Raw genomic sequence first — 22,967 nt, forward strand, 5'->3', positions numbered from 1 at the left:
AACTGCAGCTGGTATTGCGAATTTTTATGCGGTTCTATTGTCGCGTTTCTTCGCGAAGCTCAGACCTCTGTCTCGCATCACAGCTCGTTTCGCAAAGCAGTCATATAAGAAAGACTGTCGAAAATTAGGTACAAAAATGTCGAGCTTCGACGTTAGGTTTTTGACCACGTTGCTCGAGCCGATGCGCAAAATCGGTCGTGCGTTGTTTTCGTACCTCATATCTTCTATGGGTACTAGTTGTTATTATTTACAAGCGGTGCTAAACAGTCATGACGAGAATTGGGTATCTCTTTGTATGGTCACACAAATTTCTAACGTACCATTGCCATAGGCCATGGAACTGCTAAGGCTAAGGAGCTGCGTCCGATGGCGTCGAGACAATAACTGTTACTACAAATATTCCACTAAACTATCTGTTGGACTATTTCCGTCTGATTTGACGCGTGTATCGTATTTTGTTTTCCGTCATTTCTTTTTGTTTCCTATTGCCAATAGTGGAAAATCGGTTTTCGGTCGATATTCTGCTGCGATCGATTCGAGGAGCGGGACTCTGCCCGGCTGAACTGACAGATACATAGACAGAAACTGAAGTTGACCTGACGATGCAGCATCACGTACTGGCTCCTCTACCGTGCTGCTAACGGCCGAAATAAAATAATTTCGCTAAGTATATGCTTTGCTACTGGAACACTGACGCCTTTAGGGTATTCTTGGCAAGACCGATGCATATTAGTTGACTTTAGTCGAGCAGTTGTCTTCACGTCTATTCGTTCGTTCTTCATTATCATTATCATCGCCGCCGACCGTCCCTCGTACTTGTTTGACCGCCAGATGGCGCAAACCACAAAATTACTGTTGGCGCTAGTCTCGCCACCACAGTCCTTTACGATGAGCGTTAATTTCTCTACTGGAGAAACCCTTTATCATCGCAAAGGAGCCATTGCGCCAGTGTCCTTGTTATCATCACCACAATGATACTCGTCATCTTTTCCGGGTAAGTAAGTGGTTTTTGTCCCCATAAAGAAATGACGGAACAAGGGGGCGTCAGGGGGTAAAAAAAATGCAGTCAATCGTACGCAAGTCTTGTCTATAGCTCATCTATAGAAAAAAAAAAAAAAAAAAAACTGCTGTTCAGAGAACGAGAAATGTGTATATATGCTATGTATGTAAGGATAGAGGCCTAGAGATAATGCGAGAACGGTCGCCGTCAAAACAAGATTCCAAATGTAAACGATCATATGCATAAGCAGAAGAGCAATGGTAGCTCTCTGATACAGTCAGATGGAGTGAATCAAGTCAGCTTTTCGGTGAAATGGATCATATGCTTTTTCCATATGCTATGCACAGTAAAGGTCTTGCATAGGTGGTGCATTTAGCACCACATAACCTATATATATATATATATATATATATAAGTTGGACTCGTTGGTGGTGCATATATTACATAGTACATATATGACTTGCTGCCATGTTGAGTTACGCAAAGGGCAAAATGTCCTCTTATTATTCAAGCGAATAGATATAATGAGTCTCAGTGGACTAGGGTTTTGCGTACTACATTTGACTTGCTCAATAAAATTAGCGATCGACATTAGAAACAGCTTGATGCATGCTTTTTTTTTTCCATATTTCTGCAATAAATGTATACGGATATATTGATAGATAAATAAATAGACAGACAGATAGACATAAGTGTATTATTAGAAAATTGTACAAACGGATGCTTGTGCACGCTAACTGTACAGGTCACTATATAAAAGTCGAACCAGACTTATTCCGAAAATTTTATACTCTGCCAGCCTATAATATCTTTGCTCAATGTTTTTGATAAACGCCGAAAAAAGTGTCACCACTCGACATTCATGTTCACAGTCATACGCTTACATCCCACCGTGATATGTGTGTATATATATATATATATATATATATATCTAATGTCTACTGTACCGCTGATTTGTACTTTAATCAAGCTTTTTAACGTGTTTGCTATACATTGCCATCTGCCATCAGCCTGGTCAACGAAAATAAAACAACGACAGAAAAATATCACTGCCAAACGGATCATGGCACAGAACAACGAGTCCCGACTGCTAGCGGCGGTCTGAACATGAATCATCAAGAATGACTATTTAACGAAATGCCATGCTTAAGGATAAACGTAGCACAAAATGACAATTTTTTGCCTTGAGGAAATTAATCTCGCGTTTACTTCTCAAGTATCAATATAGATCACGGCACGAAGTAACAGAAAAAGTTATCGTGGCAGCGGGAAAAGGGAGCGCGTAGCTCAACATGAACTGATCAAATGGCGCACGACATTCCCTCAACTTTTGTATCGTGCACGAACGCATCTCGCCCACGTCGCCCATCTTCTACATATGATACAATAATACAGAGAATTACCGGTGAGTCGTTACAATAAGTGATAGGAATACCCTGAATGTCAAACATTCATCGCGTCAATGTTTGCACAGGGCTGATACAATGTTCGTTCTACCATTGTCTAAGCTAACGACGAGCGTACGTTTCTCTGCCGTCGATTATCTCCTATGGTTCGAAATGGCAGACGACAGAAACGTGCTATGGCAGTCAACAGGTGATTTACGTGTACACAAAACTTTGAGAAACGCTAAAAGCGCAAAAATTTAGCTTAACATCAACGAAAATGAAATTCACTAATACACGACAGCATCAGTGACATCAGCACCGTTTCTAAATGCTGCAAGGTAGGTCTCTCTTTTCTATTGATAGGCCGTTGACGAACGTTTACTGCTATGAAAAATTCTAATAGTAATAATGTAAATAACAGTGACGACGCTAGTTAACGGCTTTCGGCTGCCGTCGGGTTCAACACATTACTGCGGTTCAAGTCCACACTTCATACATGTAACTATTAATCGATTTCGAAGATACAGGGAGGCAGATCTAAGAAAGTAGAAACGTGAGCAGTTTTTACCGGTCGTTAGCAAACAAGCTTATTTCCGCCGCCGGGAAGAATGGCTTGTTCTATTCATGTATTTAGGGCTTTCTCTTCGTTGTTGGAGTCGCTGCGTTTGGCGTCGTCGCTGGTGACAACAGTTTCTGCCGATTGTATCGTTTTCAACGGATCATCATCTACAACGGCTGTCGCATTAGACAGCCGCGACATGCAACCGACTGACGGCGGCAGAACGCACCGACAGCGATAATGATGATGATGATGATGATCCTCAAGAAAATAATGACATATATTTTAATAAAACAAGACCCCTTTATAGCTGTGTATTTTCTGGCATCGTTTTGCCATCTCATGCCTCTTTTTGGTATCCGCAGTCGAACCCGTCCCTATTACCTAAATGTTTATTCGCATATTATGCGTGCCACAGGGTAACTCGAATCAACGAAAATGGTTCAACAATAACAGACTTCTGCTGTAATATGGACAAAAAAAAAGAAAAAAAAAACAACTCGATTTCATAGAAAGCTAGCATGCTCATACATAGAAGTAGCAGCAGCAGCAGCAGCACTATAGGCCGAATCACTGTCGGTTAAGGTTGACATAAATATAGTAGGCACTAAGCACTAATCAATAAGCAGTGTTTCGAAGTAAAGTACCACGTACAGTTCCGTACAGACCGACTAGAGTTCAGCGATTCTAGCACGGCGTTATGCTGTACCAGCCGATTACATACATGGACCAATGGAAACGATTAAATTATACGTTAGACTTATACGAATTATTCATAGACGCTGCAGGACAGTATGGAAAGAGAACATAAGGTCGTCGAGCCTGAATAAGGCAAACGTAATTATTGGATGTGGATAAGTCGGTTTACATGTGATGCTCGTCCGATCGTTCTGTTCGCCTCCACTCGTCTTAGCTAGCTAACATCAAGAAATGGCCTACGCCATAAATTGCCAGTCTGTATGTCCAAAAGCGAATTGTGTGTCTCAACAGTCCCGGCGTGTTTAGTTCAAATGACACTAGTAACCTCTGATGAACGCATCTATTGCGTGAAAGCAGATACAATTAAACGTATAGACCAGAATAGGCAAATTACCAATGGGTACGACGCATCTGCAGGGGAATCTGTTTCTTCTATGTTCAGTGCGGCAGGTGCTCGACGAGTTGAAAGCGGTTGGCAAGGTTTAGCGTATCTATGGAGCGCTTTCTGGATCTGCGCTGCCCGCCAGAATCGCTGCTATACCTTCCGACATTGGTGAGCCAGGTTATATAGCAACATTTTAGCTTGGATATTTCTTCGAAAAGCAACTCTCTTCCCTGACAATCAGGGTCGGCGATGACTGCAATGACGCGTTTAACACCAAATGCTAAACGTCAAGGTCAACGTCTTTGCGTTAAAGATCTTCTATTCTTCGATTTATGACTGGTGAGTTAGTGGGAGAAAGCTTATTACAACTCCGCCGGTACGTTTATTCGTTGAGTTTGTATTATTCGTTGCAGTAATAGTACCGTAAGTATCATATGTGACGAAGATAGGGTTACGAATCTGAGCTGTTTGTGGTACTTTTGGTACTGAGTCAACGAAAGCCAGCCTTCATTGATGTCCGTTGTGTGCAGACAATGGGCATAGCTTTGCAACATTTGTTACCTAGGTAGTTGTTAGGTGTGACGGAAGTTGCTCAACTATTGCAATCAGCTACGTAAACTTTTGTTATGTTTAGTTACGTGAGACCAAGGAGCAATAATTAACTATCGCTAATATTGTATACATTTCGATGCCCATTTAACAATAGAGCTATAAGTGAAGACGTTCTTTTTCTGTCCTGACATACATGCGAAAACTGAATGAGACTTCTGATTCGTTTGAGATAAGTTTGTCTATCGTATAAAGCTTTGCCTTCGACTTTCGCCGATCGTCCGAGATATTCCAGTTAAGTTGAACAGTCGTCGCATTGTTTCCCTTATCCTGAAGCCTTTAGCGCAGAACAATACAATCATCCCAGGAAACAATAACAGTACATTTAGCACCGACGACATAAATACGCCACCCCGTTCGGTCTACGAGCGTCAAAAGTGAGTCGAATTTCTAGTCCTTAAGGGCACCCCATTAACTCGCATGTCTCCCCCAAAGCGTCAACGCGGCTAACTAACACCACCGGCAGTGGTGGCGACACTCTTCTCTGTGGCCACCATCAACGCTACCACTACAATTGTTAAAGCCCTTACTGGTGTTTATTCTCATGGTCATTTTCATAGCGACCGTATTCGGCTGTGTGCATGTTGCGCTATACGCGTACGATACGCCACGGTACAGCCAATCAGCGCCAACTTCAGCCAGAGCAAGACCCTGCCGACGTCACCATGTTGTGTCGTCGAGTGGACTCTATTTCATTTGACGGTTAGACTCTGCCTGCTCGCGTTGGATCGGTTTGGCTTAGGCCAAGAAACTGCATTTTCGCAGTTGCCGAACAGCGGACACCAAATCAGAACAGACAGAAGCAATCGACGAGCGGCGGCCCAGGAGACTTCTCGGTCGGATTCCTTGAAGGCTCCCGAGATGCTCAAGTGGAGGAAGACTAAAGGAGATCAACAACTAATCGTCCCAAGTCGTCCGCACATACGCCGCCGCTACCACCCAGCATTCCAGCTAGACGGCGCCAACAACGACATTGGACAAGACGAAGACGCAGGCAGTAAAGACGAAACAGCAGCAGAAACGCAGAGTTGACGGAGAAGTAGAAGAAGAATTTGCTATTTTTGTTGCTGTTGTCATCGTCGTTGGCGTTGTTGTCCAGAGCCAAACGCTGACGCTGCAAAGGACTCTGAGATGGACACAACAAAAACAAACAAATGAAAATATAGGAAGGAGGGCGTTTGTTGTGTTGGTGAATTCCGTTTCTTGTTCGTCGTGTCCAATTGCTGATGCTGTTCTATCTGCGTCTTGACTCGAACTTGACGCAAACTGTTGCTGCTATGGCTGGTCATGTAGGAAATATCGGCGCTGCTCGTAACTAGCTGCATCAACATCGACCAGCAAATCGGGCTCCCCAGCACAACAAAGCAGGACGAAGACAAACCAGCGGCGTTTGTCGTTGAGGTCGAGATTGACTGTGCCGTTCTTGTCGTCGTCGTCGTCGTCTTTCGCCATTCTCCGCCGCTAGTCGCTGCAGCTATCAGCATTATCACCACTACTGCCGCCAGCAAAATACACAACGGCTATCACGACTTCATTGGTTGGGTCGACGTCGTCCAACGAAATGGGCGAGAAGAAGAAATCTGCTACGGACCAGCGTTCGACGCTCAGAGCCACCGATGGCTACTTTCGCACACAGAAGAACTAACAGATACTATGGACGGCATCACTGCCATGGGTGCCCGGTCGGGCTTTTGCTGTTGGCAAGGCAGCGGTGTCGCGTCCACAGGCCGCAGAACTGCAGATGCAACTCAGCGACAATTCTCATCGACGTTCAGAGACGTTCGCAGAACACGAGGCAGTGCAGAAACACGGCGGGACCAGCAGACTCAAGAGGTTTATTTCTTGTTGTTATTGCTGCCGTTGTCTGTCTGTCGATCTATAAGAAGGAGGCGATGGAGAAGAACGAAACACCAATGAACTATAGCCGGAGAGGCTGCATTGTCGCATTGCAGCGGGCCCGCTGTGCCGCTGCGGCAGCGTCGGGTGCTTGCGACGGCCTTTGAAACAGCAACGGAATCGACGGCGATCGACGTCTTAGTTTTCGTCTAGTCCCTTCTCTACTTTTATAGCGGGTCTCTCGTGCTGCGCTCAATATTGAACGAGCATTGGCCGTACCGCCACTAAAGATGCATTCATTATTACTTGACATTGGCAACAATGGTAGCAGCTTCAGCTACAGCAACAGCAACAACAACAGGCACCGACATCATGACGCGTTGACAGGGCCTGACTTGTTGGGCCAGCCGATTAGTTAGCCAATGAGCATTACGTGGCCGATTGTTATTGTGCCGTCACGGTTATACGCTGGCAACTGGCTTTCGCCACAGCAGCCCTTAGTAACATTAATGTAGCAGACGGAGCAGTTTTGTCCAGTGTGGTCAAAGGACAGATTTGTGTTGGCCCAACTTGGGCTAAAACTGTGAAAAATGTTGTCCATACTATTTCTACTGATTGTTGATTATAAGCCGCTGATATATTTTCTGGGTCGTAGGCTGCGTTTATGGTGCTTGCCATCCCTGCGGCCGTTTTCGGTTCGGGCTGATGCTAAAGCAGCCAACAGGCCTATGAACGTTCAATGAGAGTGTGTGAGCAGGCGAAAGCGGACGGATGAGTACCGAAAAAAGCCGGATCGGGCCAGCGAGCGGGACAACACCGGCAAACTCGTGGCAGAGTCTCGATACAAGCGCCATGCTGCCTATCACTGCGAGAATTAGTGACAAGACGATATGGTGGGGAAAGCTTTGCAGATTAGCGCAGGTCTGCCATCAAGTCCTGCAAAAAAAGCAGAAAAACGATGAAGGCCAGCCGAGCAAAAGATAGCAGAATAAAGTAGAGTATCTCGAGGATTCCGCTTCTTTTTCTGTAAGCCCGATCATTATACGCCATACATAAAGAGAAGTAGAACTGCAGGACTTTATTGTTTAGTTAAATCGACGAAGACACGAGCAAGTCTCTAAGCTGTTGTTCTATGTTCGGTCATTCTTCGCTCTTCTTAGCCCTTCTGACACAACGACAAACGCTGAAGCAAACGGTTGGCTTTAGAGTGAACAATTTTTGTTTGAACGGAGTATAGAAAAACCTGATACTGGTCATCCTAAGTTTCTACGGCTTTGAAGCTTGGAAAAGACATTGGTGTAGTCTTCGTTTTTGCATATGATGCTCCTATTCATAAAGAACGTTACAACATCTTAGTTATCATTAATTGCAACAATTTCAGGTCCAAAATATTTATGGCTAATTTATACTAAAACATAGTTAACGAACGTCTTATATATATATATATATATATATAGTGTAGACCCCTTATATATAGTTCAGACATAATCTACGCATTGTACGTGCCGGGAAAAGTTGACCATAGATGAGCGTTAATCGACATTCGTGCATAGCTCATCGCTAACTCACAGGACGCAACCTTTGTTTAAGTAGTTTTTTTTTACTGAAAATGTGAAAACCAACAGCGCGCCACCGACGAGAAGTCCAGAAGCAGTCATATCGAAAAATTAGTTAATCTAGGACGAATATGGCTCAACATGCAGATTTCAACCGATACGGTTGACAACGGTGTCACAAAATATGCTCAACTCCGGTGTACACCTGGTTGGTCTGTAGGCAAAAAGAGAATCAGGGACTTCAACCCACCGATCCGTTTCAGACCGCGGGCCAGTTACGGCGCAGTAGCCAAACACTTTAATTTGAATTCCACTCAAATGAGGCCCTCACATAAGACAGAACCTGTTGAACGCGTAGAACGATTATGGGGATTCTGAAGATCGGTCAAGATTACAGCGTGAGCAATTGCTATTGCCCACCCTAGACACTGCAGTGGCTTGAAGGTTTGTCCACAGAATTAATATCTAAAAACAAACTGTCCGCCTGCATTAATAGCATTAGGGATCAAAGTACAAGCCAGGGCAGGGGTGCACAACAGTTTTGGTTATGGCAAACTCGATGTGGCGGCTATGAGTTTTAGTTAAAATAGTACTTCTATATTTGCTGAATAATACAGTATGACCAACAGCTCCTAGTACAACAAAGCTGATAGCAATCATAATAAACATCACAAGCACTACTATAGAACTCACCACCATTGTATGTATCTTTATGCGCTCCATTATCAATAGCTAAATCTACTATTTTTGGTAGTTTATCTATGAAAGCAATCGTCCATGTTCATAGGGGGTTAGTTGACTAGAACGTCTATACAGAGATGTGTGCAAATGGAAAACCTGAATGATGACATTTTGACTGTTATAATTTTTTACTACAAACTCCGCTAAGGTATAGTCACGTTAGAAATTTAGCTTCTGTGATATCAAATCAACCTGGGATTTTGCACGCCTATTCGAAGGTACTTCGCATAGGTTGAAGCACTTGAATAGGCGCCACAAGTGTCTCTTAAGCCAATGCATTTTTTCTCACAAGAGTTAGAGATTGCCAGCTATACGTGTAATTCTATTGGGCAAAAACTGTCCAACATTAGGCTTGACGACCTAAAAGATGTTAAAAAGTCTACATTTCAAGATTTTCGAGAGCTGACAAGTGTCAGAGTCTATGCTTCACGACGGATACCAACTACAATATAGTACGTGTCTCGTAATTTGTCTTGTGTTATGGTCGCTAAGCGCGTGCGATTGGAGACGACCAGACCACATATCACTCTAGACACTTTAAATTTCAACAGAGTAAGAAAGTTATCGTATTTAACGCAGTCCATAAAAGAAGCGCCTGCCTCGTCTCAAGAGTGACGAGCGTCAATATAAACGACAAGATTAGAAATCATTTGAAGATTGTTCTTCACAACGGCGTCATCCACTACTTGATCCTCCGTCGACGCAAAACGTACGAACTACAATCGCAAAGTATTTACTGCCTCTTTCTCACGGCACCTACCGTATTTTCGCCCTTATGTTATTACCCACCGCCATGTCGATTTAATCCTTCGTTTTCTCTCTACAGATCTGTGCCCTTTACTAGACATTTTAAAAAACGACAATATACTCTTATTTCATTCGTTTATAGAAAATACTCTTTTGCCTGGCTGCCTTGTCCTATTGTTTTTTTCAGCGCTTATTCGCTCTCACCCTTCAGTTTTGTCGTCGTCTACAAAACGAAGCAAATGGCGTCAGTCCGTTGAGCTGCTACCGTTATAGGCCGACGAATTAAGATGCGCGTTACATAAACGATCTGGTTTACCTGACGTTCTGACAGAGCATAGCATGGCTATAATGCTCGCAGTGGCTGTAGTTATTTATGTTTCCGTGGATGGCGATGTAGCAGTCGAAATGAAAACATTTGACCAGCGCAGACTCAAGTCTCTTTGTTTGTGTGCGCATGTTTGCCAGTTCGCCTGCTGTTGCCCCCGTTATCGTTGGTACTCACATGAAATGAAACATCACCGCTTCTGGGGGCGCGGAAATAACAACAACAGCCGAAGCTGGCATGATATTCGTTGACGTGTGTCAAGATTCGTCCGGCAAAACCCTAAATCAATAATGGTATTGTCCATATAGTGACAGGTCGCTACCTGTATGCAACAGCAATACCAAGAGTAGATCGAGGCAGTACTCGAGCTATAGAGAGGATGTGCGGTGATGCCCTGAGGAATGTTCTATAATGAGTGATGCACATCTGTGTATCAAATAACGATAATAAGCAGTAAATGAATAACAGCTAAAACTAACAAATAATGAAACCCGAATGTGCTATCAAGTAGGAGATCCTATTTGTCAATAGTGCTCTGCTAGACAAATGGAGTCAGATCTGTAATGACATCAACAAAGTATGCCATATAGACCAACAGCACAGGCCTTATTTGTTCGGGTCTTGTGCGGTAGATACTATGATAATGTAACATTTTGCGTTTTGCTTTCTAAAACTTGCTTCGGTACTAATTGTAAACCATGACATATTTACATAAGGTCGTTACTATTGTTATTATTTATGTGGTCTATTCACCTAGCAAAAATGGGGTGATCGACTGCGATGCAACGTAATGAAATGCAATTCTGCAAAAGGAAAGCCAAGGGTCCATGAAGAGAAGTTCCCCTGCTACGAAAATGGGTTTCGAAATGGCACCGTCAGCGCCATTAATACGACGCAAAGAAGCAATGACTGCTGTCCGACGATGTCGTCCAAGCTGGCGACCGTTGAGGAGGACCAGTTCTGCTATTTCCTCTATTTCTGTGCCAAAATGACGACCACCAGCAGCGTTGCCATTGACGGCGAAGTCTATATGATATAGCACAAAAGTCGTTCATCGGGCCATCAAGTCTCGATCAACACAGCAGGCCAACATCCACTTGGTTCGGGCATCTATCCCTGTTCTAATCCACGCTTTGATCCCTAACGCTATTAACAGCATAGCACTTGCTCTTAAGCATTAGCACATTCAACACTAGATAGCCAATCGGATGGATTGGGCTGTCGTCTGGTCGTACGCAATAATATTCCAATGGCCATCTCCAAAGTTGTCTCGCATTTTGACGCTTCACCCGCAAGCCGCAAATATCAATAAACGAATATAGGAATATAACAAATCGCCTTGAGTTTTTTTTTTTTTTTCTTTAGTTATGCACAAGTTCTTTTCAAAACTACGCGCTTTGATTCGAACTGTTCCCCTGTTCAAGTACTAATACTGTTCAGCGAATAAGCGTCGGCATTGCCACAACAACTTTGGTAGCAGATGGCCAAAATGTCGGCGAGCAGCGCCTCGACGTCTCTTTTTTTTATGCCGCGTGCTGATGGGGGTGCGGAAAAAAGTGGAATGTGACGCGAACATTAATCCACATTTCATATTCGTTCTAGAATTGCTTCGTTTTAGTTATCGGTGTGGCATGAAGTAACCATTGTCACATTTTCTACGCTTTTAGAAAAAGGGTGCAACACTTTCTGCGGTGCATTTCACCCCCTAACGTTAACGAGCCCATGGTGAATCTTCTAGATTCGTCTCATACGATGCGAAGACGTATACGCCAAGGGATGTACACTAACTTAAGACGTTATGGCGACACGAGCGTAATTAGAAGCGAAATTTGTTAGTACTACATTGCTCTTCTATACAGAAATGCTTAGGGAATAGAATGAGATCTGTTGACTACCTCTCAGAAATGCCCCTACGAATTATTATCATCGCTTATCTTCGAAAAAAAAAAAAATTAAAACAAGGCTCTAGAAACAAAAATCACATTCTTCCAATCGATTTTAGTTTGATGTTATTCAATGCGAATACTTACTCGCAGTGAACGTCACTAAAAATACTCCTTGTTTTAGCTTTTCGATATTCACTTCACTCACTTATTTAGCGGGCAAAATAGCCCCACACAATTTCCTTCGTATGTTCTTCGTACGTATATCTATGTACGCATACACAGCCTTATTCCATTCAGTATGGGGTGCATGCCCTTTTCTTGCCCGCTTATCACTCAAATAAACGCTATTTGCTTCTTTTGCAATGTATTAACAGCATTGACAACATCATTAATAACATTCACTTAATGACGACAACGATAACAGCATTTGGAATAGGCACGACGCGGCGATAAAAACTCGCGGTAGCAGCGCGGTAACGACCACGCTAGAACTAGCACGTAGCGCAGTCTCTACGACAATCAAATGCACCACGAACCAACAATAACACGAACAGTAACCAGCCCGACAAACTTCAGTAGCCACTAATACACAGTCGTAATGGATATTCCTTGCGCGCACTTTAATCCAAATCAGTGACGAAGATGGACGACTGGGGTAACCCTTCGTTCACTTGGTGTCGTTTCCAGTAACGGTTGCCTCCACCAGCACCCCAAGCAGATAGCCGGTCGAAACATGCGGGGTACTCTGTACACGTAGAACTGCTGCTGTTTGGCGTTGATTCCGGCCGTATTATAGGGTTAGAGCATGGCCCGCTCCGAAAACGCTGCTGTTACAGCGGCGTACGTGACGCTGACGGCAGCGGTGACAGCCAAGCAAGCAAGCAAGCAAGAAACGATTTTTGTGTTGCGAGATAACACAACGAAAAATCAATGCAATGCAAAGCATCAGCGTAGGTGTATTCTTGCTTTTGTCTTCGTTGTCGTCGTCATTCCTTCCTAAGAAACGCGGGAAGTGACCTTTCCATAAAAGCACGAGTCTTAATTGAGGAATTCGTTATAAGCGATTGTGGTACTTAGTGTTACTGCGACCGCTACAGGTGATCAACTTCATCTTGCGCCTCGCTTCTGATCAATACTGCTTCGTTGTCCCAGTGATAGCGCAGCGCGTAACACGTTTGCTTGCTAATCATCGGGACACGTGGTGATCCAGGTTCGAATCCGGGCATGACCACACTTTGTTTTGTGCTGGCGGCCCGACGTAAGCAACGTTTAACGACTTAAAAGTCGAATAAAAAACATGTTGTGTTCTCGATCGTTCTTGCGTTTATCGGCCAACTTTCAGATTTAAGCCCAACTCAATACTGTAGCACTATCGCACAGCTGCAACAACGATTCCATGATTAGTCACCAGCTGAGCGGCTTGTTCCTGTTGCGTTCCGGGGTTCGCCTGCATACATACGTGTGACACTCCACAAAACACTCAAGACGCAATGCGCTCACAGAACATAATCAATGATGCCCACGTTCCATTCACTGACTGCAATCGAAGGCTAGGAAACTGTCAGTGGCAGTGTAACTAGTCCAGTTACGTACTTCCGATGCTAACTTCTTACTATACTAGATAATAAATGATTATATACAACGCTTCGCCATTTGTTTGGCGCTGGCGCGTCTGTTCGACAATTCACCGCCCGCTCAGGGCTATTTGATCTTGGATCTTGGCAATCGATGCCGTCTTGCATCTTCGGCGTGCTGTTCTTCGGATGCTTCGATGGCGAGGAGGTCGCTGGGAGAGGAGACTGCCCTATACATAGAGGCAAGGGAGCGTTTGAGAGCGGGTGCCACAGTAGAAGCACCGTTGCATGAGGTGCTATGACTCGCTGGACTAGTGGCTATTTGTCGTGTAATTGCGTTTCTGTCATCTGTTATACTGCTACAACAGTCGTCTCATATATATATATATATATATATATATATATATATATATATATATACATATAGTTAGTGAAATATGCTTTGTGTCTGGGTGTAATTCTCGTTTTCTGCGCTTTTATGTAGTGTTATTATACCTGAAAACGTATGTACGCATAGAAGATAATGTGGTGCCTAGATGATGAGATGCGATGTCGCCTAGCATCGGGATTAATAAACGAACTCACCTGAAATAGATATAACAAATTCAAAATGTTAGAGCTTGCGCTTTGGTCAAGTACCCTAGCTGATTGCAGGTCATTGTAATTTTCCACTAAAGGGTTTATGTGAATTAATGCTTTTTACGGGTCACGTGAACGCTCCAGTTTGTCAGAAATTCGAAAAATAAAGGACAAATAACAGCCTGGCTACGTAAAGGATTACAACGCCTGATTTTATGCCGCTTCAAAACGACTCCACCAGTCATCCTTTATAACTGACAAATTTGAAATCCCAGAAAAGTTTTGCAGAGGGCCGAACTCTCTATTTTTAAGCACAAATACACAAATATCCAGATACCATGTTTGTGGACTCTGAGATAGACCGAGTTTAGGGATGGATATTGGGTTTTAAAGTTGTTTTTCTTTTTTTGGAATTTGATATTACGAATACTCCAAAACACGCGCGAGACACGATGGTTTCGCTAAAATTTTTCTAGACATAATTCTTCGTATAACAGCAATAGTCAACCTTGCCATGTCGGACATTCTGTCGCAATCATTTCTTTCCAAAGATCAAGATGAAAGTACCCTTTGTGGGAACGTCACTGGTCAATTGCAATTTTTAGCAAAAATATCCCTCTCTGTTTGGCATATACACTTTATATAATAGTATTCTCGGTAGTAAGTGTCCATATATACAATACAATTTGCTAATAGGGTTTTTTCTTGTTGTTGTAATTTTCTCGTTCATTTTTCTATTCACTTTATCACTCGCGTCACCCCCTTCCAAAGTTTTCAACTGCATTCCATATAAATCGGTGGTTCCTGTCGCTACCGTCGGATGGCGCCACTTGTGCAATCTTGAGGGTGAATCTAACGCTTCGGCTTATGTTGTTGTTTTTGTCGCTGCTGTTGTTGTTATTATTGTTGAGCGTTTGGTATGTTGTCGGTCCCAATGAAAACCATTGAGTGGAGATGGAACGAAATGGTTGGGAACGGTGACCCAGACTGGCGTTCGACAGCGAAAAATCCGTCTGCGGTGTTGTCGCTAGCGCCGACGATGCCGCCGCCGCTTCTGTTACTCGCTCATCGATTTGTAGGGCAGAGTCGAAGTCCGACAAACACAAGGAACGGCCAGACACGAGCAAAAAATCACAGATTATCCAAATGAGCTAGTTTTCTGGCTATAGCAATCACAATGTCAAACAACATAGGCTAGTCTGAATGCATAGTTCAATAGCCTTTGGCGTTATCAACGCTCAATGCATAGTCGGCTTCAGCCAACCCCCTTATTCTATCGAGAGTAAAGACGGCCGCACGCACCGTATTATCTATTGCGGGGCTGAATGCGAAGAACTGCCGTTGTGACAGACGAGAATCTTTGCGGCTGACGAGATTCTTATTCGTTGTAGACAAAAATATCTTTTCTAAGTTAGAGGAAATTGTGCAAGCTCGATTTAAATAGATTCTACAACTACTATCACTGGTAATAGCAATAAGCTGCCTTTAAGTTGTATTCCAGTTGAAAGAGCATACGCTGTTATAGATTTCAAGTAAGGAATTGCCCGGAAAACCTCAATATTTGTTCCCAATATACTGAAAGTACTGTATCATTCTTCCACCGAAATATGTACCGCTAATTGAATGTCTATGAAGTTCAAACACAGCAGGTGCATCAGGAAACGCGTCTAAACTTCCGCCTGCACTCTATTCCGGTTGATACTAGCTGAGGTGTATTAATGCCTGAAAGCATTTAGTCCTGTGCGAAAATTCTTTTTCTAAGTAAATATATTTTCTTCCGTTTTGTGCAGGCCTCCTTAGATCATGCAGGTCTCTTTTTTAAAGTTTACGTCTGCGCAGAATACTGGAGACACAGGCCACATATAAAGTAAGAAGTTACTAATATATCTTACGTAAAGATTGCAGTTATTTAGCACGTGATCAATTGTCGTTCTGTACTGAACTGGCAGACCGGTTAAGCTTCTTTTATCAACACTCGTAAGTTTAGCAAAACAAAAATTTAAAAGCTCACAGCGTTAGGTGTTGCGGTGGAGCCACACAAAAGGGAGCGCTATGTTCCGTGAGTCCATCGTTTAGTGCTTTGATATGTTGAATTTCATTTGAAGATATATGAAAATTTGACATCTATCATAAGCGATATTGGCCAGAATAGGTTCGGTGGGTAACACTTCTGAAAATCGGTCCGAACCTGGAGGAAAGATCGCCTTCAATAAAATGCTTAAATAAAGGCTACGTCATTAATAAAAGAATCATATGACTGACTTGCTTCCTGTCGGATTGAGTATTATATTACCGGTATAATATATTACGACGTAGTTACTCGTCATAAAATTATATTGAGGATAATTGGTACCAGTTTAAATGTGCAATGCCTACAAGGCCAAACCGAATGTGGTAGCCAAATTGTTCGTACAAATATAGAACTTTGGCCTAATTATCGAAAATCTTACGTGCTTCCCACAACTTACCTGTTCATATAGTAGCCATTTTCAATATCTTCCGCTTACTTAAAAAAGGACTTAACTAAAATCCGATAGCTAAGGCAACCTTTGAAATACCTAAGTAAATGAACTCAAACCTATCCAATCTTTCATCGATGGACGTTCATCAAAAAATCAAATGATCTTTGTTCTCTTCTTCAAGTGTATAAACGAATACTAAACATAGTTTTTGGTGGGTGCAGAAAGCATTTGTTGGCAGTGTTTACCACTGGTATCTGATGGCTGTATCAGTAGAAATCACAAAGAAGAAAACTCTTCGTTGCCTTTCAATGATGGTCATTATTATTATTTTCATTGGTGTTGCTTCTGTCTCTTGAGTTGCACAGCAGTTTCACAATGCGCATACATATATATGCGCGCCAACGTCCTTCGACAATTGCTTCTGTCCGCAGTTTTAGTTTTGCCGCCTATATGTTCTGTCATCATATCTTTTGTTCTATATGAAATGTGATGGTCGATTGGATGGATCACGTATACCGGTCCGTTACATAGACAAGGTTAAACATCACACAGGATCAAATTATCAGAGGTCTTGACGTTCTTAAAACAACTGGGAAAAGCACAAACTCACGCATCCCGTTTTGATTAGCGTAATAAATATTTGTAGTGTAGGGTGATGGAAAAAATAATCACAATAACCATCCTATCGTTGGTTGAGGAGAATTCCTGGAACAAATCAAACCCGAGAGACACATTATTTTCTCGCTCGGTAGAATTTTCGAAATAATGCCAGGTCTTTAAGAGCATTCATATATTCAGCATATGGAGAATGTTCAGTACAAGTAAACCGTAATCAGCAGCTTACCATTTGCTACGAAATGTATTTGAGACGGTTACGCTAATGGTAGCAGTAGTCGTATTACCAGTAGTAATCGTAAAAGGTAATCAATCGTAATGGCTGCATTAGTCTTTTCATAGGCTGTTGCCCTGCCGGCCGAAAGCCAAATTCAAAAATTTTAATCTTCTCCAAATATTGCTTGTCGTATTCAGGAATAGAGAGACGCTGAAGCGTATAGCTTGCTTACACAAGTTGCTTAGCAGTGTCCTACAGTATTCTACAGCCTTTACTCTGATAATGGGGCACAAATCGAGCTTCAACCTTCTGTTCTGTATTTCGTACCGAACAGAGACCCAGATATGGCTATATTAAGCAGCGTCATGTTAGCGGTCTAAATTTTTCGCGATCTTGTGTGGCCGTACAACATTATTACTTATGCAGATGATTTAACAGTCACTTTCTCGCCTTGCACTAAATAGCTATGACGAGAAATATCACCTGTTTACTTCTCTGTTGGATAGGTTCCTCATCAGGTCTTAATGGCACTATAATGTTATAGGAAGCCGTAGCCACTGTCACCACGTAAGGCTTTACCACCTTGGGAAAGAGGCTCATTTTTATATTCAGTCGTATTACTAGGACGGCCAAAATCGCTGATCAGACTTGCGAAATGTCGGTAAACTTGTTTTTATAGCGTAACGTGCAATCACTTTGTAAGCCAGCTGAATAGGACTGTTAACTGAAACTTGTTTTAATAGGAAAAAAAAAAGACAACAACTGAAAGTGCTTTTACAATGATCTACAATGAACCGCATATCAGTAACGGACTTAGCGGGTTAGGCGAAACAGTATACTTCAGCTGAGGCATCAAACGCTTTAAGCTTTTCTGCTTGAGTGCCATGCGCATAGTGAACGGTGGCTCGGAGACAGTTCGAAGAGGATCGCTGACAGTATGCACGAGGAGTATGAAGAAACTTGGATTCGGAACGCGTGTCCAGACCATCTCTGCGGTTTAGATATGGCTACGAGCTTTGCGGTTTCACCATGTCATCGTGAATGATAACGCCGCTGCAAAAGTAACGACGGCAGGCAATGCACCATAGCGACCGCAGTGGCTGGCCACAGATGATACATGGTTGCATAGGTACTGGCGTATGCGAAATCGCCAACAGTGAATAAAGCCAATACACAACAAGCACTTTCGAGAATATCAAACATTTCGATAAAATGTAGCGTCATTTATTATGGGCAGGGTGGGGGTGCAAAAGAATTGAAGCGGAAGCAATATACATATATATATAGATATATATATTATGGGTCTAGACGAAGGATACTATTAATATAATAAGGATATTCTGTAGGACATTTTTTGTGCTGTCTAAAAAAGGGTGGAGATAATTATGACCACAAAACGAGACGGGCAATACCAAAGGCTATTGATAGCAGACGCAATAGGATATTTTCCAGTAATTAGAAAATAGATGATGACGTCCGCTTGAATTAGCTGCGATAAGCAGAAAGATTTCGGTGTACAGCCAAATTGAGTGATCGTTGTTGTTATTATTATTATTACTATGCCTATTTTGTCCTATAGAAATATTAAACGATACACTGTGTTTAATGACAGCGCCTTTAGGTGGCTTTAGGCTGATATTAAGATAGCTTTGAAATAGACAATTAGCAATGTTATCCAGAGGGTCTTGGACATTTCTGTGTGCATAAATATAGAAGTTTATATATATGGAAGAAGGAATATAGAAGTTTCAAGCAATTCGAAGGTGACATTTATTATATATATAATATCGTATAATATGTAACATCGTATAATAACATAGGCTCGAATAGATGGACGAATTTGTTGATAATGTGGTGATTAAAATACCAATATCGAAGGAGATATTTGTTATACGCATATATATGATGCAGATGTAAACACAACGCTGATTGCCCTTCTACAATATTCATCTTCACATTTTGTAGCTGAATTTCAGCCGCGTTAGGGTCACTAATAGGGGCGCGGAAACGACTGATCGAAAAAGAGTAAACATGCCGAAATCTTTTTCTTTGACGAAAGGTTCCCTTTAATGCCTGGAGTGCGTCTTCAGCTCTCAGTCTTGGTTTGTATGGTTTAATAATAATAGCAATAATTTATTATTGTTAATAACCTTATTGGAAAATTAACAAGGACAAGACAGCATCAATTTGCCTTCTTCTAATTTCAAGTCTCCAGCAATACCGCCTACTTGACCTCGACATAATGGTCCTTTACAACATTGCGAATGAGTATATTTTAATGAGTTTCTGGTACTAACTTTGCGTTTCTGGCCCCGCCAATGTTTTTCTTTTGTCTCAAGCCTTTCCGTCCTTGAACAAAGCAGGAAGCTTGTCTGTCTAACTAGATGCGTTTGTTGTGTTATTGTTTATTAAGTGGGAACATAATTTGTATAAAATTTACCCTGCTCGTGCTTACACATGCAGAACTGAAAGCCTCGGCGTATATTTCGGCCTTTTTCTTTTCGCTTAGCCCTGTTCGCTCACACAGCATATAATGCGCTTCCAGTGTTTCTCGTCCACGGAGCTCATTGCTTAGCTTCTTACTTTACACATGCATACCGCGGTGTACATAGCACGGCCGTCCACAATCTGATTCGTACAAAAGCAGCACCCGCATCAGTCTAACAGAACCCCTATCGATGGGATCGTCGGCCATATTAGATCTGGCTAAGCGGTATCTTAGAACGGGAGAGATGTTCAGCAGCGAGATGGTCTCCAAGTACGTCAGTGCAGCAGCAATGTTCGTCGTCTACAAATACTGCCAACAGACGAAGCAGAATCGAATCAGAATAAAAAAGGCGAGAAAAACGGCAAGAGTGCACGGGCGACCACATCGGCATAGGTTTTCTCCCTATGCATGTATTCTGCATAATATCGTTACCTGAATCAAGTGGCTAGTCGTCTTTTTGGCATCCTTTTTGCTGCTAGATAGCGTACCCGAGCCGCAGAACGTTCAGCTCGGGTTGGAGCTCGGCCAACCAGCGACCTGGCAGAAAAGCAAGCTAAGGGCGGAACCGAGAAAGGCGACTGCAGTATCATAAGATTCTGGGACTCTGGTCGTCTGGCGCTGCTTTTTGGGCCAGGAGGATCGTCGCGACCCTGTCCTCGAAACACCACCGTTTAAAACCAATGTTTTCATGTGTGCTATTACCTCGGCCTTGGTTCGCACTTTGACGAGAGCAGCTGCTGACCGGACGTTCGAGTGACTGGTAGCAGCAACAGCGGTAAGTCGGCTACTAAATTGCAGCTCCTACTGAGACAAGGCCAGTTCCTCATTCACAGTGTCTTTTCGTCGTCGATGCTGTTGGTTAGGAGTAATGCCGCGTGTTTCGCCTACCCAGCAACGTTTCATATGAACAGCTGTTCCACACTTCGTTCCGGTGCCGCTTCTATTGTTATCGCTGTTCTAGTTGATATCCGGCAGAGTCACACAAACGTCGATCGACGTTTGCCATTAGAATTCGTCTTGTAATAGATCAATTGATGGTACTGTCACACTATGGGCTGACAGGAGTCGCATACGGAATTAGCCCCAGGGGGTTAAGAGATACATAGTAGTAGTCCAATTAAACCTTCTCACTTTTCGCTTTTTTCCTTGCGAGGCAACGAGCTTTAATAGAACAATTATTATAGCCAAAGGACACAATTTAGCGATATGCCTACCTGCTAGTGCGGTTCTGATCAATGTGTAAGGCACAGAAAAGTACGGGTCAGCCAGGCTAACTATAGCTTGAGAAACAGGTCTATCATCTCCTGTGAAAAACTTGTCCGCGGCCTATGAAGCCGGAGAGGTAGCACCAGTGGCAGCAGCTGGTCGAATAAACTGGATTCAACCAATCTCGACTAAGCAGAACAGCGCTGATCAGCGACTACGAAGCTCACTGTTTCGCTGTATGCGCAGATATTTCAAGCTAGTTCATACAAGAAGAACGTCTGTGTTGATGAGATCGATGCATTTTTGATTCCTGACAAATAAATTCCTGGAATCGATGTCCTGCTCGAAAAACGAATACAACATTTTGTCTATAGTTACAGTGTGTAGCGAGCAAGATAATAATACTTCATGTAACAACACCAGCTGCTGTAACAATAAGGACAATTACAACGAGGCCTGTGACATCAGCGGCAGGACGTAGCATTGGAAGGAGAATCATGCTGTAATTATATTATCTCTTTTTATCTATGGTGTTTGTTCAGAACACCCTCAATGAAAAAGAAGGTGTTCTTGCACTATCATCTATTGTTATGTATCATTGAAAGTAGAGTCGTTCATGAACGTATAACATCGATGTATCGAATCAAGTAGAAACCAATGCGTGCTCGTATTAATCAGCTCTTGAAGGTGGAACGAACACTAACGCGCGTCTAAAAATCGACCCAAAGAAGGCCATGTTCGTTTCATTTCGGTGTGGTATAGAGATAGTTCTCTACTTCAGACACTGAGATACAAGTACACGTGGGCACGAAACCTCGTTCCTGGCAATTCGCTATCAAATAAACTAGAGTGTGCTAAATTCGTATAGAAAACAAAACAAACGTGTGCCAATAACGTGAATGAACATTAACGATAAAATGAATGAAAAACTGAGCTAGAGTTCGCGACCGAATCGTTTTCAGTGTCTATCCCTAATTCTCTCCTTGTCTTCCCTGTCTCTATTTGTGTTATTTGAATTAATGTTATGTTTTTTTACAGCTTCTTTCAGTTTTTCGTCCTTCTTGCCATCATATTATTGTCGTTTTGCGACGGAACCGGGTACTGGCGATTTAAGCCTATCCTGTATCAACTTGCGCGAGCTAGCCAGTTGCTGCATTTAGGGGTTAACTGTTGATGTCCCTGCTGCAAACGCTAGCGTAAGATTCGCGTCGTGAGGAACGCACTGATTCCTAGTCTGCTGCTGTTGTTGTGAGCCTGTAGAAATCTTTAGGCAGTTGCTGCCGCACTGCGACGGGGTCCTCATCTGACGATCTAATGTTAACATCAGATTACTAGTACAAAATCGTAGAATAGCAGCAAGAGTACGCGCTTCCACGGACTTCGCGCATCAGTGGCCGGTAGACGCATCGTTTATTATAAAGTCGTGTGTCTGTCCGTTTGTCGATCTATCCACGAAAGTCCGTCTTCATCTGAATATGTGTGTAGCTTGTGTGGTGCGCGCGTCCACGCTGAACTCTTGTATCCGTCTGACCGTTGTTGAATTGCTCTGTTGTAACGGTCATGGAAACGAGGGCCGCTGCCGTTGCTGTTATCAATGCTGCCGAACGTTTGCGGGACTTCAGGTGATGTTGCTGCTGGTAGCCGTTCCGAAAAACTCTCGTCTTCATTTTTTTCTATTGTTGTTACTGCCATAGCCGCTGCTGCTGCCGCGGGGCTGCTTCTGTGCACTGGGTGAAAACGGCATGAGCGCAAACTTCAGCCTCGGACCGATCCCGGTGGCAGCATGAGATCAACGGCGAAAGAAGAGTTCGCCTATTCTATTCCTGCTGTCGTTACTTTGCTTTTCTTCGAGATGTTGGCGAGCAACGGTCACTTTACTTCGGTTGATGACGTCTGCTTCGTAGGTTTTTCTTCTTGTCTGTCTGAGTGAGCAAGTTGGCGATATAGCTAGTGACACTGCCGAGTCCAGCACAGTGAGTACCAAAAGAGCCGAATGCGTTATTTTATGCCCCTTGGCTCTGTCACGGAAGGCTCATACTTGTTAACACTAATAGTACTAATACTACAATATATATATATGCTACTGGCATCTAAC

At 43.0% G+C, this 22,967-nt stretch overlaps 2 protein-coding genes across 5 annotated transcripts in view; one reads left to right on the forward strand and one right to left on the reverse strand.

Moving 5' to 3' along the window:
• The window catches only part of Egfr (epidermal growth factor receptor), an 82,362-nt gene that overhangs the window by 57,863 nt on the left and 1,532 nt on the right, over nucleotides 1-22,967 (reverse strand). For 2 of the 4 annotated variants that reach the window (XM_022809589.2, XM_086991214.1), the window contains exon 1: nucleotides 11,876-13,458. The exons of 1 other annotated variant lie outside the window; for it this stretch is intronic. The gene's annotated coding sequence lies outside the window, so the exon portion shown is untranslated. Of the gene's footprint in view, nucleotides 1-11,875; nucleotides 13,459-22,967 lie in introns of those variants that run through there. One more of the 4 variants, XM_086991215.1, reaches the window with a different exon arrangement.
• The window catches only part of Snrk (SNF related kinase), a 101,950-nt gene continuing 81,003 nt past the window's right edge, over nucleotides 2,021-22,967 (forward strand). The window contains exon 1 of the mRNA XM_086991219.1: nucleotides 2,021-2,726. The gene's annotated coding sequence lies outside the window, so the exon portion shown is untranslated. The remainder of the gene's footprint in view (nucleotides 2,727-22,967) is intronic.

The sequence above is a fragment of the Varroa destructor genome, unplaced genomic scaffold (assembly GCF_002443255.2).
Source record: "Varroa destructor unplaced genomic scaffold, Vdes_3.0 BEIS01000005.1, whole genome shotgun sequence".
Taxonomy (NCBI): Eukaryota; Metazoa; Arthropoda; class Arachnida; order Mesostigmata; family Varroidae; genus Varroa; species Varroa destructor.